This window comes from Nomascus leucogenys, chromosome 1a (genome assembly GCF_006542625.1).
Source record: "Nomascus leucogenys isolate Asia chromosome 1a, Asia_NLE_v1, whole genome shotgun sequence".
Lineage (NCBI taxonomy): Eukaryota > Metazoa > Chordata > Mammalia > Primates > Hylobatidae > Nomascus > Nomascus leucogenys.
The window spans coordinates 14,692,243-14,705,959 of NC_044381.1; the positions used below are offsets into that span (position 1 = coordinate 14,692,243).

General features: G+C 42.2%; 1 pseudogene; it reads left to right on the forward strand.

Annotated features, from left to right (window-relative positions):
- Nucleotides 1–11,227: 11,227 nt before the first annotated feature.
- LOC100593866 lies at nt 11,228–12,957 on the forward strand (annotated as a pseudogene).
- The last annotated feature ends 760 nt before the right edge of the window (nt 12,958–13,717 follow it).

The following is a 13,717-nucleotide window of genomic DNA, read 5'->3' on the forward strand; positions in this document are numbered from 1 at the left end:
CTGACCTCAAGTGATCCACCCACCTCAGGCTCCCAAAGTGCTGGGATTACAGGTGTGAGCCACTGCACCCGGTGTCTTTTTATAAATTTTATAAACAACTGTAGCCATCAAACATTTCTTCATCATTCAGGTGATAACTCCCAGATATGTCCATCACCTGTTTATACCTATTATATCTGAATTAAGCCATACATCTTTTTATACTTTCAGTATTTTTAAGTAGAAATCTTGAGAAAATACTGAACAAAAGGAAATTATGCTGTACTGGAGTTCTCTCTGTACTTCAACTTAGCATCTATAAAATGTTCTTTCTTGTTATCCACTGGTCAGGTTTATCATTCAATTTTGTTTGTATTCTATGCCTATAGTTCTTTCCTAATTTTTTTTAACTTTAACAATTTTCTGAGGAAAAGAACCAAGCTCACTTTTCCTAAGTTTCAGGTCTTTATAAAAAGCTCAATTCAGGTACTATTTCTGAGTTTCTCTTCATTTCCATGCATTAAGATTTCTTGATTTCTTCCTTCAAAAACAGTTGTCCCTCTTGCTTTTTTTTTTTTTTTTTTTTTTTGGCTCCTCTTCCCAAATTCAGTTTTATTTTCTCAGGCCCCAAACAAAGAACACAGAACCTTAGAGCTAGAAGAGATCTCACATATTATCTAGCCTTCCTGCTACAGATAAATAAAGCAAGGCCCTGAGAAATTACATGAACTATCTTCTAGCTCCCAATCCTTTTCAGTATGAACCCCTCTTGACCCCCCTTCTTCCTGTCAAAATAGAAGAAAGAAGAAAGAAAAAATTAGTTGTTTTAACTTGGGCAAATAATTTTGATTCTTTGAATTATTTTCTCATCTATGAAATGTGGGTGTTTGGGTTGATGGGCAACATGAAGGGGAGTCTGGGGAAATTAAATACATGGCCTATGAATCCTTTTCCAAGTTATAAAACCTACGATTAATGTATAATGGAGTCATTTAATCTATCTACCCGGAAGTGGAGGGATCTGACAGGCTTATTTCCTTTCTTCCCAATGCCACCTTACAGCTGTGGTCTTGTGGTAATATGGCTGCTACAGTTAGAAACCAAAATTAGAAACCAAGCAACCACAAGAGGAAAGGCTCTGGAACAATTCTAGGCCCTGACCCAGCATTTCCAGCCAAAGACACTGCAGGCGTCCACGCTTTGCTGCACATATGGTCTCTAGTCTGCAACTCTATGAACAGTGGGCAATCTCCACATACCTCACATGCATACCTAGAAACCTTCATGCTCACTTAACTGAGACTTTTCAACAAATCTTAGAGAAAAAGAAAACTAGATAACCAGTTACTTAACTACGGACTATAACTCAACTCATAGCAGAGTATCATCAACAGTTCTGCTGCCATGATCCGCCATCAGAGAAATACTCAAGTGTTTTTCATCAGAACCACTGATATGAGCTTCTCTGACATTGAGCTATGGATTTTATTGTTATTTTAAAGAGAAATTATTGTCAAGCACATGAATTGTATAACATCTGTTTTCATTCTGAAATCCTTTTTCCCAAAGAAGTTTCCTTTTTTTCTCAAAGAAGTAAGAATTACCATAGAAGACCCAAGAATTCTAAAAACTTCACAAACTTATACATAAAAATTAAATAAGTTGTCAAAGTCATGGATTTGGGGGTGAAAGGGAGGAGGCTGCAAACTAGTCATACTCATGACCAAGCCTTAGGAACACCGAAAGAGAAAAGTACCCACTGGATTCTTCTCTTCCTATCCAATTGTATAATAACATAGAGATAAATTTCAAGATTCACTTTAGTTTAGGATTATTTCATGATGATTCCCAGGTTGTCTGAGGTATAAACCATTATGTTCATCCCCCAGAGAGCCACAAGGAATTAGAAAAATACATCAGAACCCTAGAGTCAAGAACTCTTAGCCGTTTACCCACCAATGACACTCAGCTGGGTCAATAATACTTGCTTTCTAAAAAAATATAGGGATGTGATACTACTCCTTTATTAAAACAACCTTTTGAGCTGGGCTGTTTATGCGAATTTTTTTTAAAAAAACACTGTGTTGGTGAATTATGTTACAATTAGTGAAATTTCAGGAAGAAAAGCACTCAGGACTCATATTTTATGGCTGTGTCACTTGAAATATTATGGCTAGAGTCTGATTTATCAACAATCTGCTAGAGGGATGATATTCTTCTTCTGTATTTTTAAGAGCGCAAAAAGAAGACTTGAGTAGTTATTATGTGGCCAGCGACTGATTTATATTGCTTCCCATTGCAGTCAAATCATCTTGAGCAAAAAGGGGGGAAAGGGTAATTGTTAACAGTACAACCTCGCTGTAAAACATAGAGTGTTCCCTTTATACGGAGTTTCTCAACGTGAAGTTTTGTGTGACATTTAATATTGTGGCTGGACTTTCATGTCAGCTGAAATCAAAATTCTCACGTAATTACAAAAGGTACATCCTGTGGTTCTCAAGCCACAAAATGATGGCCTAGAACAGAAGGGAAAATATACCTGGGGGATGGGAACGTGTGATATCCTTGCCTTTTTTTTTTTTTTTTTTTTTTTTTTTTGTCACAGCTAACAAGCAAAATAAACACCACCCCAGCGCCCATGGTTTTGACTCAAACATGTAATGTGTGGGTTCAGAGGATGCTACTGAGATCCCACTTATGCCTGTTGCCAGTCATGTTTCTTTAATGGTATGTTTTAGACATAGAGCTCTATGACTAGGGACAAGCTTAACTCAAACTACACTGAGTTTGGAAGAACATGCCTGCCAGGAGCCTAATGTACTTAATACAACAGGGCTGGGTCAAGAAAGTGTCATTTGGTATTGCTACAACGATAGGAGGCACAGGCTATTTTAAGAACAATATGGTTTGGGGTGATCTCTGTGAAGTTTATGAGTAGTCAGAGAAGAGAACATAAAACTTGCTCTACACATGTAATTAAAATACAGGGTAACTAAATTCATGTGCAAGTAATAGGAGAGCAGAGTGGAGCCAGGGGATCATAATCAACATCCTGGTTGAAGTGAAAAGCAATTTGTGGTGGCGCTTTCAAATTCCTACTTTAGTGGACGGATTTGGAAAGCTCACGTATAGTCTTCCTGGCTGGGTGGGTTTACTATCATAGCCCTTTCATTTTAAAAATGTCTCTAAAAATAGCAGTTGGGTTTGGTTTGGTTTTTTTTTCTCCAGGAGAAATCACACCATTTTATAAACAAATCACTGTTTCATAGAAGCAAACAGCTAACAGCTAAGCTGCACAGTCATCGGTGTTTCTATTCTCCTTCCATGGTGGGGTGGGGAAGGTTACTGGGCCTGAAACTCCAGCATCTCAGAAATGGCCTCCCACACTTCCATGGGGCCTATCAAATTCCAAAGCATATTCTAAACGTGGATTTGTGAAATAGAGAAAATAGAGTTGGGGAGGAGACTTTACAAAATAACAGATATTACTAACTACCCTGCAGTTGGCTATTATGTGGTCCAAACATCTGTATGATGGACTGAATTATTCACTTTGTCCTGGAATATCAGGAACCACCCATCCCTCCTGTCCAGATGGGGCAGTTGGGATGGCTTAGATCATTAACCATGCACCATGCTACTACAAACTGGCGGGCTGCCTATGTGACCAAGACTTGGCTCCACACAGAAACGTTCAACTGTTATTCCTAATAAGCCCTATAAAACAGACCCCAAACAGCCACAGACCAGATTTATAAGGTGGTTGGGGTGGGGGAGATAGTAGGATTTGAAGAGATTGTGAAAGAACAAAAGATCTTCCACATGGTTTTGGATTATAAGTGATCTGTAAAAAGAACAATCATGCACAAAATACTATCTGTGGACCATGGCCTCCAGAATGTCAACATCTAAACCATACGTACATATTTTGGGGAAAACAATCTCTCTTGTTTTTAAGTGAATTGTTAGCTTGTACCATGAACTATATCAACTTGCAGAACATTAAAGTGGAAAGGGTATTAGACCCCATCTTAATTAATATCAACATTTTCCCTTATGGGGAAAAATATCCAAAGACACAGCACAGTCAACTTTTAATACTGTGGACCAACCCTGTGTTCTGGAGATAGAGTATAAGTGTGAAGAGACAAGCACTGGCTCTGGATCAGACAGATTCGGCATGCTGTCCCATCTCTGCCACTTTCTAGCCGCTACTTCCCCTCTTAGAGTCTCTGTGTCTATGCCTCCTCGGTCAGAATAAAATCAGATCGAGGTCAGCAATGGCTGCCTCTCTCTAAATGTGGCACTAGCCCCTGCTCAGGCAGCATTCCTAACAAGAAGAGTGTTTGCATTAGGTAAGATGAGAAGATTCCAAGAAAAAAAAAATAACTTTTAGTGGATTGGCAAATATTCTGGTGCTTAAGTTTTCCCTAGATCCCTGGCGCTTCTAGAGCCTACCTTCTAGGTAGGACCCACTGAGGCAAAGAGAGACTGAGGGGGTGGGATTCCACGACACTCCTACCCACCTCTACTACCACCTTCAACTAGAGCAGCTTTGCTTCTTTCTCTTTCACATATTGGGCTCTTCAGCTGTACCCTATTAAGAAATATGTACGTTTATGTACATATCAATTATCCTCCCACCTTCACTCAAAATGCTCGTGGTGAGAACAGCATAGAACTGAATATAAAATAGCTGGGCAGTCTCAGGCAAGTCACTTGCCATCTCTGGACCTTGTACATCTTATCCCTAAAATGGGAGGTTTGGATCAACGACTCTTCAGGTCTCCTTCTGGTGCTAACAGCCTTCCCTCCACCTGTCCTCCCCTGAATGTGCAGCCCCCAGCATAGTGGGAGGAGTCATTTTCCTTTCCCTTTCCTGGTGAAGAGAAGCCATTCTCCTTCCCAGCGAACACATTAGACTTGGGCACGAGCCACTCCCCTTCTTCTTTTTCTTCATTTGAAGTTCCAACTTCTCCCAGGATAACAAGCCTCTCCAATCTGACTGACTTAAAAAACCTTTTCTGTCACTCACTTCTTCATGCTAGGGTGAGGTTTTTTCTGCCCACCTCTTTCCCTCCCCTCAAGGGCTATGAAGAAAGGGAGGAGAGGAGTTCTTGTTTCTCGCTGTTTCTTTTTGTTTTGTTTTTGTTTGTTTGTTTTTGTTTTCTGTTTGTTTGTTTGTTGAGACAGTCTCACTGTCACCCAAGCTGGAGTGCAGTGGCGTGATCTCAGTTCACTGCAACCTCCGCCTCCCGGGTTCAAGTGATTCTCCTGCCTCAGCCTTCTGAGTAGCTGGGATTATAGGTGCCCACCACCACACCTGGCTGATTTTTGTAGTTTTAGTAGAGACAGCATTTCACCATGTTGGCCAGGCTGGTCTCGAACTCCTGACCTCAGGTGATACGGCCGCCTAGGCCTCCCAAAGTGCTGGGATTACAGGCATGAGTCACTGCGCCCAGCCTTTCTCGCTCTTTTTGACTTGCCCTAGTCTGTCTCATATTGTCCTGGCAAAGAGAAAAGGAAGCGGGGCTAACTCAGTGTGTTGGGGAGACAAGTGGTTTTAAGCAATCCTGACTACACTTGCCATAAAATGCCGGCTGTCCACGTTTGTTGAACTCTGAGACTTGAATAATATTGTGTACTTTATCTTTATGGCCTCTTTTATGCTAACAGGCCTAGGGGTAGCAAAAAAGGGCAATGTACTGTAGTCTGCTAAAAGCTTTGCCATTTGATTGCTTCATAATTTCACCATTCATCTAATTTGGAGTGCACATTCGTGCAACAAACCTGTCTGTCACCCTTAACAAGCTCTTTGGTACAGACATGAACAATCTCCCATAATGTAAACAACCTTCTCCTTCGGCAGAGAAAGAAAACACACAACAGGTTCTTAACACTTGCAGAAGTAATTGCCTTGGACTTTCCCACCCCTGGTATCGGATTTCTCAAGTCCCTGGACTCTTCATCAAGGAATATCTTTTAAAACATTTTCCCCCTATTCTTTCTTCAAAGCAATTCCATACACATTTTCTTAACACCTTCTATGCACAAGCCCCCACACTAGCAAATGCAACCTATGGGACCCTCTGTAAGATCTGGGCTTTGCTTCCTGGAGAAAGGCCCTTCTGTAGTAAAGAGAGTACATGCTTTAGAGTACGACAAATGTTGTTTTGACTTTGAGTCTTCCACTTGGTAGCTCTGTGACCCGGGCAAGTTAATCATTTTCTTCCAGCCACATTTTCTCATTTCCAAAATGAGGTCTAGATATTAGCTGCTATAGATTGGGGAACACCAAAAAGGACGTTAAATGTATGTGTATACACATAATTAATAATATAAAGTGAATTAAATACATGTAAGTGTCATCTACTCTCTGCTCACCCAGCCTGCCATTTCCTATCTCAATTCCTTGAATCAGCCACCTTTTATTTATTTACATACAAATCTATACAAACACAAAAGGAAAGAGAGAGTAAGGGACAGGAAAAGAGATGCGGATTTCATTTCGCTTCTTCAACTGCTTCCCTTAGGATAAAGACCTTTCCTCAATTAATGAAATTTTCTAATTTGCACAATGTAATAGCTGACACAATTGAATTGAAGGAAGGATAGAGAGTAGACCATGCCACATTTCCATCAATCTGTATAAACATTTAAAGGTCTATAAGAACTGAAATGGTTTAAATTGAAGAAAATTCTCAAAGGGGATCTAACAAGTCACAAGAAGGAAATTTGGGGGCTGCCTTATCAAAAATGACAATGAACATTGTGATTTAAAGTTGAAAATAAGCTTGATTTTTTTTTTACTGCTTTGACATGATTGACTATTGGCTTTGATGTCATATTAAAAAAATTCTACAATAAAAATTCCATAAGAGTTATGGGACCATTTCTTAATTATAACCATCGAAAGTAGGTAAACAAGGCAAGCACCTTCTTTCTAAATGAGTGAGTAGAAAAGCTAATGACAGATAACATTTAAAACATAAGGACCTGAAGAACTTCTTTACCTTCTCTTTTATGAAACTGTTCAAGAGTGGTGAGATAATGAGTGAGATAATGAGATGTGAAATGGATAAATTATAGGAAGGTAAAAAATGGCTAAAGCATTGTGGAGAAAAAACAATATATTCTAATTAGCTGAGCCTGGAAGTTGGCATTTAAGGGAAGCTAAGGAGCTTATAGGGTTATTTATTTGGGCTTTTCATTTTTTTTTAGATATGCTGAAGACTTCAATTTATAAAATTATGTGTCTGTCACTCCTACCAAACCATGAGGTCCTGGAGAGAAATGAGACACTATAATGAACCAGGGTCTTCAACTAGGCCCAGCCTACAATATGCATTTAGTGATGATGATGACAAAAACAAAAATGATAGCAATAAAAAAAAAAAAGGATAGCTAGTACAACTGGAATAATAACAGTTAACATGTATTCAGCTCCTATTGTGTCCCCAGACACATTTCTAAGAATTGTATATGATGTATATGCATATGTATATACATACATCCTAATTAAAAATTTATGTGATCCTCAGTAGAGACAATATTAGTTTTCCAACACATTTGCAGAATTTTTTTTTTTTAATAGAGACAGTCTTTCTCTGTCCCCCACGCTGAAGTGCAGTGGTGTGATCACAGCTCACTGCAGCCTGGAACTTCTGGACCAAGAGATCCTCTCACTTCAGCCTCCCAAGTAGCTGAGACACAGGCATACACCACCATGCCTGGCTAATTTATTACTTTTTGGTTTGTTTTGTTTGAGACAGGGTCTCGCTCTGTGGCCCAGGCTAAAGTGCAGTGGTATGATCTTGGCTCACTGCAATGTCCACCTCCCGGGCTCAAGTGATCATCCCATCTCAGCCTCCTGAGCAGCTGGAGCTACAGCACGCCACCATGCCCTGCTAATTTTTCTATTTTCAGTAGAGACAGGGTTTCGCCATGTTGCCCAGGCTGGTCTCGAACTCCTGGGTTCCAGCAATCTGCCCCGCTCAGCCTCCTAAAGTGTTGCAAAGTGCTGGGATTACAGGTGTGAGCCACCACGGCCAGCCTGTTTTTGTTCTTAATAATTCATGATTCCTTGTCAGTACACCCTTCAAAGAGCCATGGCTGTCTAACTCAGATTACAGAAAGTCTTATGGGACAGAAGACCATGGCTCAAAGAGGATATCCCTGCCAGAGGAGAAAAAAAAGCTAGTCTGTTCAGCCCTGAAGACTGTGAAGCCAAAAACGTCAATGGGGCCTATCTGTGAATAGAGGGATTGTGTGCAATTTTACTTCTCTCTTGTGTACTTACTTATATTCCTATATTAAACAAGGAACATGCATTACTTCTAAAATAAGTAAAGAAAGACATTATGGAGCCATTTTTTAAAGAGAATGATATTCTACAGTCCATGAAATGAATTTCAATCAACAATAAAATCTTTAATGCTAAGACACATTACAATCAGTATTACAAAGGAAAAACAAGAAGCAATGTCATTATGAACACTGTCATTTGAGATTTCTGTCTAGTTTGAGGCCTGAATGCTCTGAGCCCTGAAAATAATAATAAAAATGATTTTGAGAAAGTAAAACAGGACCTCTCTTGAAAGGTTAAGAAAGCTGGGATGAAAGAAGAAAAGAGGGACAACGTATCAACAAATTCAAATTGTCATAAAAATGATATTGACCAGCTGTTCACCACCTCCATTTAGGACAAAACCAGACAAACATATATCAAATTGCAATGAGTTCGCTGTTCAACAGTAAAACAACCTTCTTGAAAATAAATGTGATAGATACTGAAATTCATAGCTCTTTATCCCTGGAAATACTTTAATATACATGGGCAAGTCTTGAGGGTCTGCATATACAGTTTTGCACAGAAGCTAGACAAGTTACATTCTTGCAAGTCTAACATCACTCTAATCCAATGGATTTAAACTATTTGAACCATGATGAGAGGCCTTCATGTAGTGCTGTATACAAAACAAAGTTTCTCCTGTTGTATTTAAGTTAACTCAACTGTAACCACACTAACACCCAACTTTTGAAACAGTTGGCCAAAACTTAAGCTTCTCTAGAATATTTTCTCTAAAAGAAACTTTGCAGCAGAAAGATTTTAGAATAATATTTGACCTCCACTTGGGTTTTCTCTCTTGCTAAACTATAATGAGAACTGGAATTATAATTGGACATGATGGAGTCATTCAACTTGAGCCCATTAAATTGATGATGCCAAAACTGTGGTATTCTGGTTCCTTGGGGAGGGAAGGGGGTATAAATTAAAAGAACATCTATGTTTCTGTACCAATAAACTCAATAAATCTAGTTTCCTGTGTTTTATATTTATTATATTTAATATTTATGCAATGAATTTTCATTAAACATACCACAACAGGCCAAATATATATATATGTGATACTTTACAGCACTCAAACTTTTCTATCTGTGCCCTTATCTGATCCTTGCAACAACACTAAGCAGGCTCCAAATTTTAGCATTTTAATGATTCTGGAACTAAAGTTCAGAAAAGTTAAGTGACTGGCTCATGTTTATTCAGCTAGTAAGCATTAAAGATTAAAACTGGGGTCATACGGTGAAACCCCGTCTCTACTAAAAATACAAAAAATTAGCCGGGCGTGGTGGCGGGCGCCTATAGTCCCAGCTACTCGGAGAGGCTGAGGCAGGAGAATGGCGTGAACCCAGGAGGCGGAGCTTGCAGTGAGCCGAGATTGCGCCACTGCACTCCTGCCTGGGCGACAGAGCGAGACTCCGTCTCAAAAAAAAAAAAAAAAAAAAAAACTGGGGTCATATGACTAATCTTTCAAGTCTCTTTCTGTTTCACCATTCTTCTCTACATTCTCCGTACTTTAGAACTTCATAGTATAGTTGGTGACACGCAGTTAAAATGGTAAAGAGTATTAATATGAAAATAACTCCATAAGGCAATGCAAAAGTCACAGGAACCCACATAATCAAAGGGCGAGATTGTGGCATAAGTTACAAGGGCTGCTAGAATCTAGGCAACAAAGAAATCATGGTGACCAGAGGAGGCAAAGATTGATTAAGGAAATGACGTCATAAGCTAAGGTATGGATAAAGTTTTTTAGACTAAGAAGGGAAGGAAAAACATTTCAGTTAAAGGGAATGGCAGAAGCACTAAGTGGGAACTTCAGTGGTAGCTTCAGAGGACCATGAAGAGATTAGCTGGAGTGCAGGGTCCACACAGAGTCAGGACGATGTATGGCAGGATCTGGGAGAAGCTTGAATAGGGTAGAATTAATATTGACTAAATATCATTTTACTCTAGGCACTTTATAAGCCTGACATCATCTATTTCTGAAATACTCTCAGGGTAATTACCATCCCTATTTTCCAGATGAGGAAATTGATATTTCAGCCATGTTAAGTGGTTTGTCCAAAATCCTGCAGCTACCAGTGTGAATTACCAAAAAATGGCCACAATTTCCTGTCCTAGAAAACATTCCCCTATTCAATATGCTTTGCCTCTTATTCGAAACAGAAATGTAGACTATTTCTCCAACCCTTGACTCAGGACTGGACTTGTGATAGAAATGTGTCAGGAGTAGCATGGTTGCCAAGGCTAGGACCTAAGACACCTTGCAACATAAGTTTTTGTCAACTGGGAATGCAGCAGCCCTGTGAGCACAAAGCAGTTGGTCTAGACTCCTGGAGGATGAGAGGCCGAATGAAGGAGAACCTCAGTGCTGCAGCCAAGAGCCAGCAGATACTGCCAGAGATGAGTGGCACTTACATCCATCTGGGATTTTCCAGTCCACCATCCCTCCAGCTAATTGCAGCTGCATCAGTAAGACTGGGTGAGACTGGCAGAGGAAACACCCAGCCAACACCCAGGATCATGAGACGTCATCACTCTTATTTTTAGGTATTTCTAAGCTTGATTCTTTCTATCATATGACGCCACTAGTGAAATTGAAAAATTTCCAGTTATTAATTGGGAGCTATTTAAAGTATTTGAGTTAGAGAAAGAAATGAAGAGAATACCATTCTAAACAATGAAGTTGGCATTCTAAACTTGCAGAGAAGAAAGTTGAGGTACTTAGTAATTATAACAACTTGGGTTTTAGTTACTGAGTATCATAAAGGTGGTTTGAATTGAGAAGGCAACTTTCCCGCCTACTAATTTCTCTCTCTCTTTGTTAGTAATAAAAACTTCGTCGGGAGGAAGTGGCGCTGTCTGTCCGCGCAGCTCTAGTTGGCTCCTCAACGTGGAGCCATGGGAGGCCTTGGGAAGAAGAAGTATGAACGAGGCTCAGCCACCAACTACATCACCCAGAACAAAGCCCAGAAGAAGCTCCAGCTGAGCCTGGCTGACTTTAGGCGGCTGTGCATTCTGAAGGGCATTTATCCCCATGAACCCAAACACAAGAAGAAGGTTAACAAAGGTTCTACAGTAGCCCGAACTTTTTACCTTATAAAAGACATCAGGTTTCTCCTCCATGAACCCATCGTCAACAAGTTCTGGGAATACAAGGTGTTAGTCCGGAAGCTCCTGAAGGCCTATGGGAAGAGCAAGTGGAAGCACTGTAGAGCGTCTAAAGGACAATAAGCCCAACTACAAACTTGACCACATCAGCAAGGAACGGTACCCTACATTCACTGATGCCCTGCGGGACCTGGACAACGTGATTCCTCTTTCCCACCTTCCTACGGACTGCCAAGGGCCATGTGCAGACCATTCACCATGGAGTTCATGCACTGCATCATCGCTGCTAGTGCCCTGCCACAAGGTCTTCCTGTCCATCAAAGGCATTTACTACCAGGTCAAGGTCCTGGGACAGCCCATCGTGTGAATCACCACTTATGCCTTCTCCCATGACCACCCAACAGACATGGACTACAGGGTCATGGCCACCTTCACCAAGTTCTACAGCACCCTGCTAGGCTTCGTCAACTTCTGCCTCTACCAGGGGCTTAACCTCCACTACCCACTGAAGCTCGAGGGTCAGGCCCAAGGAGAAGCAAAGGCCAGTGAGGGCACCCATGCATTGGACTCTGAGAGCTCCATGGAGAAAATGGCTGCCCTCAGTGCCAGCCTGGCCCGCATGGTGGTGCCTGCCACAGAGGAGGAGCCCGAGGTGGATGAGTTTCCTGCCAATTGGGAGATGTCAGCGCAGGAGGAAGACCGCAGGAAGGAGCTGGAGGCGCAGGAGAAGCACAAGAAGCTTTCTGAGGGCCTAACGTTCTTCCTGAACCGAGAGGTGCCCCGTGAGGCCCTGGCCTTGGTCATCAGTTTTGGGGGGGGAAGTGTCCTGGGACAAGTCTTTGTGCATCGGGGCCACCTATGACATCACGGACTCCCGCATCACCCACCAGATTGTCGACTGGCCTGGGCAGCAGACCTCCATCATTGGCAGGTGCTACCTGCAGCCCCAGTGGGTGTTTGACTCGGTAAACGCTAGGCTTCTCCTCCCCATGGCAGAGTACTTCCCTGGGGTGCAGCTGCTCCCACATCTTTCACCCTTTGTGACCAAGAAGGAAGGAGATCACGTCCCGCCTGAAAAACTGAGGCTGCTGGCTCTACAGCAGGGAAAGGACCCAGGAATCCTGTATGCATCAGAAGAGGAGGAGGAAGAGGACGACGACAACAAAGATGATGGTGATGAAGGGGGAGAAAATGAAAAGTAGGAGGAGGAAGAAGATGCAGAGACTGGTTCAAAAAAGGAGGAAGAGGCCCAGCTGGCAGCCCTGGAGGAGCAGAAAATGAAGGGGAAGACAGGTACCTTGAAGCTGGAGAATGAGCAGCGGCAAGCCCAGGTGGAGGAGAGCGAGGCCAAGCACCTGGCCATTATGATGATGAAGAAGCGGGAGAAGTACCTATACCAGAAGATCATGTTTGGCAAGAGGCGAAAAATCCGAGAGGCCAACAAGCTGGCGGAGAAGCGGGAAGCCCACGATGAGGCAGTGAGGTCTGAGAAGAAGGCCAAGAAGGCAAGGCTAGAGTGAGCGCTGGTGGCCCCTCACAGGGCTGAGGCCAGCTCCCAGCAGCTGGACGTGGCAGAAGCAGGCCAGAAGACCTAAGTGTGATGGACACAGTCACTTCTCTCCTCCTCCTTTCTCCAGCCAGCCCTGACCCCTCATGCTCTCTGACTGGGCCGGTGGGCAGCCCTGGCCTCTCTTGGATGGAGCTGCCCTGCTGGTGCCTAGGCAAAGAAGAGGCCTCTGTGCCCAGCCTGATTCTGTGCTCCCAGGAGCCAGTGACAGGAGGTGCAGGGGCCCACCCAACCCCTTACCTGCTGTCCCCATTCACCCTGGCTTTCCACAGCCCCCTCCCACACAGTTGGACCCATGATTCTCAGGGTGCTATGATGGGGTGAGGGCGGGGGGAGCATTTGTTATTAAATGACTGTATTTTGTGCCAAACAAGAAAAAGAAAAAAAAAACTCAACATTTTCTGATGACATGGGCCATCAGGAATAAAAGCTACATTTCCAGACCTCCCTTGTAGACAGCAGTAGCCATCAGACTAAGTTCTGGCAATTAAATTATAGCAACAGTGTTAGACAGGAGCATTTTTGCCTCATTTCCTTGTACTTTCATAGCACTTCCAGCCTGAAATACAGATATAAAGGCACATCCTCCACCACCATCCTGGATCAGGAAGACAAGAACAACACATTAGATACAGTAGTGTTGAAAGATGCCTGCATCCGTGATGACCCCATGGTGCCACCATGCCAATCCTTCTACCTTTGCATTACTTTTA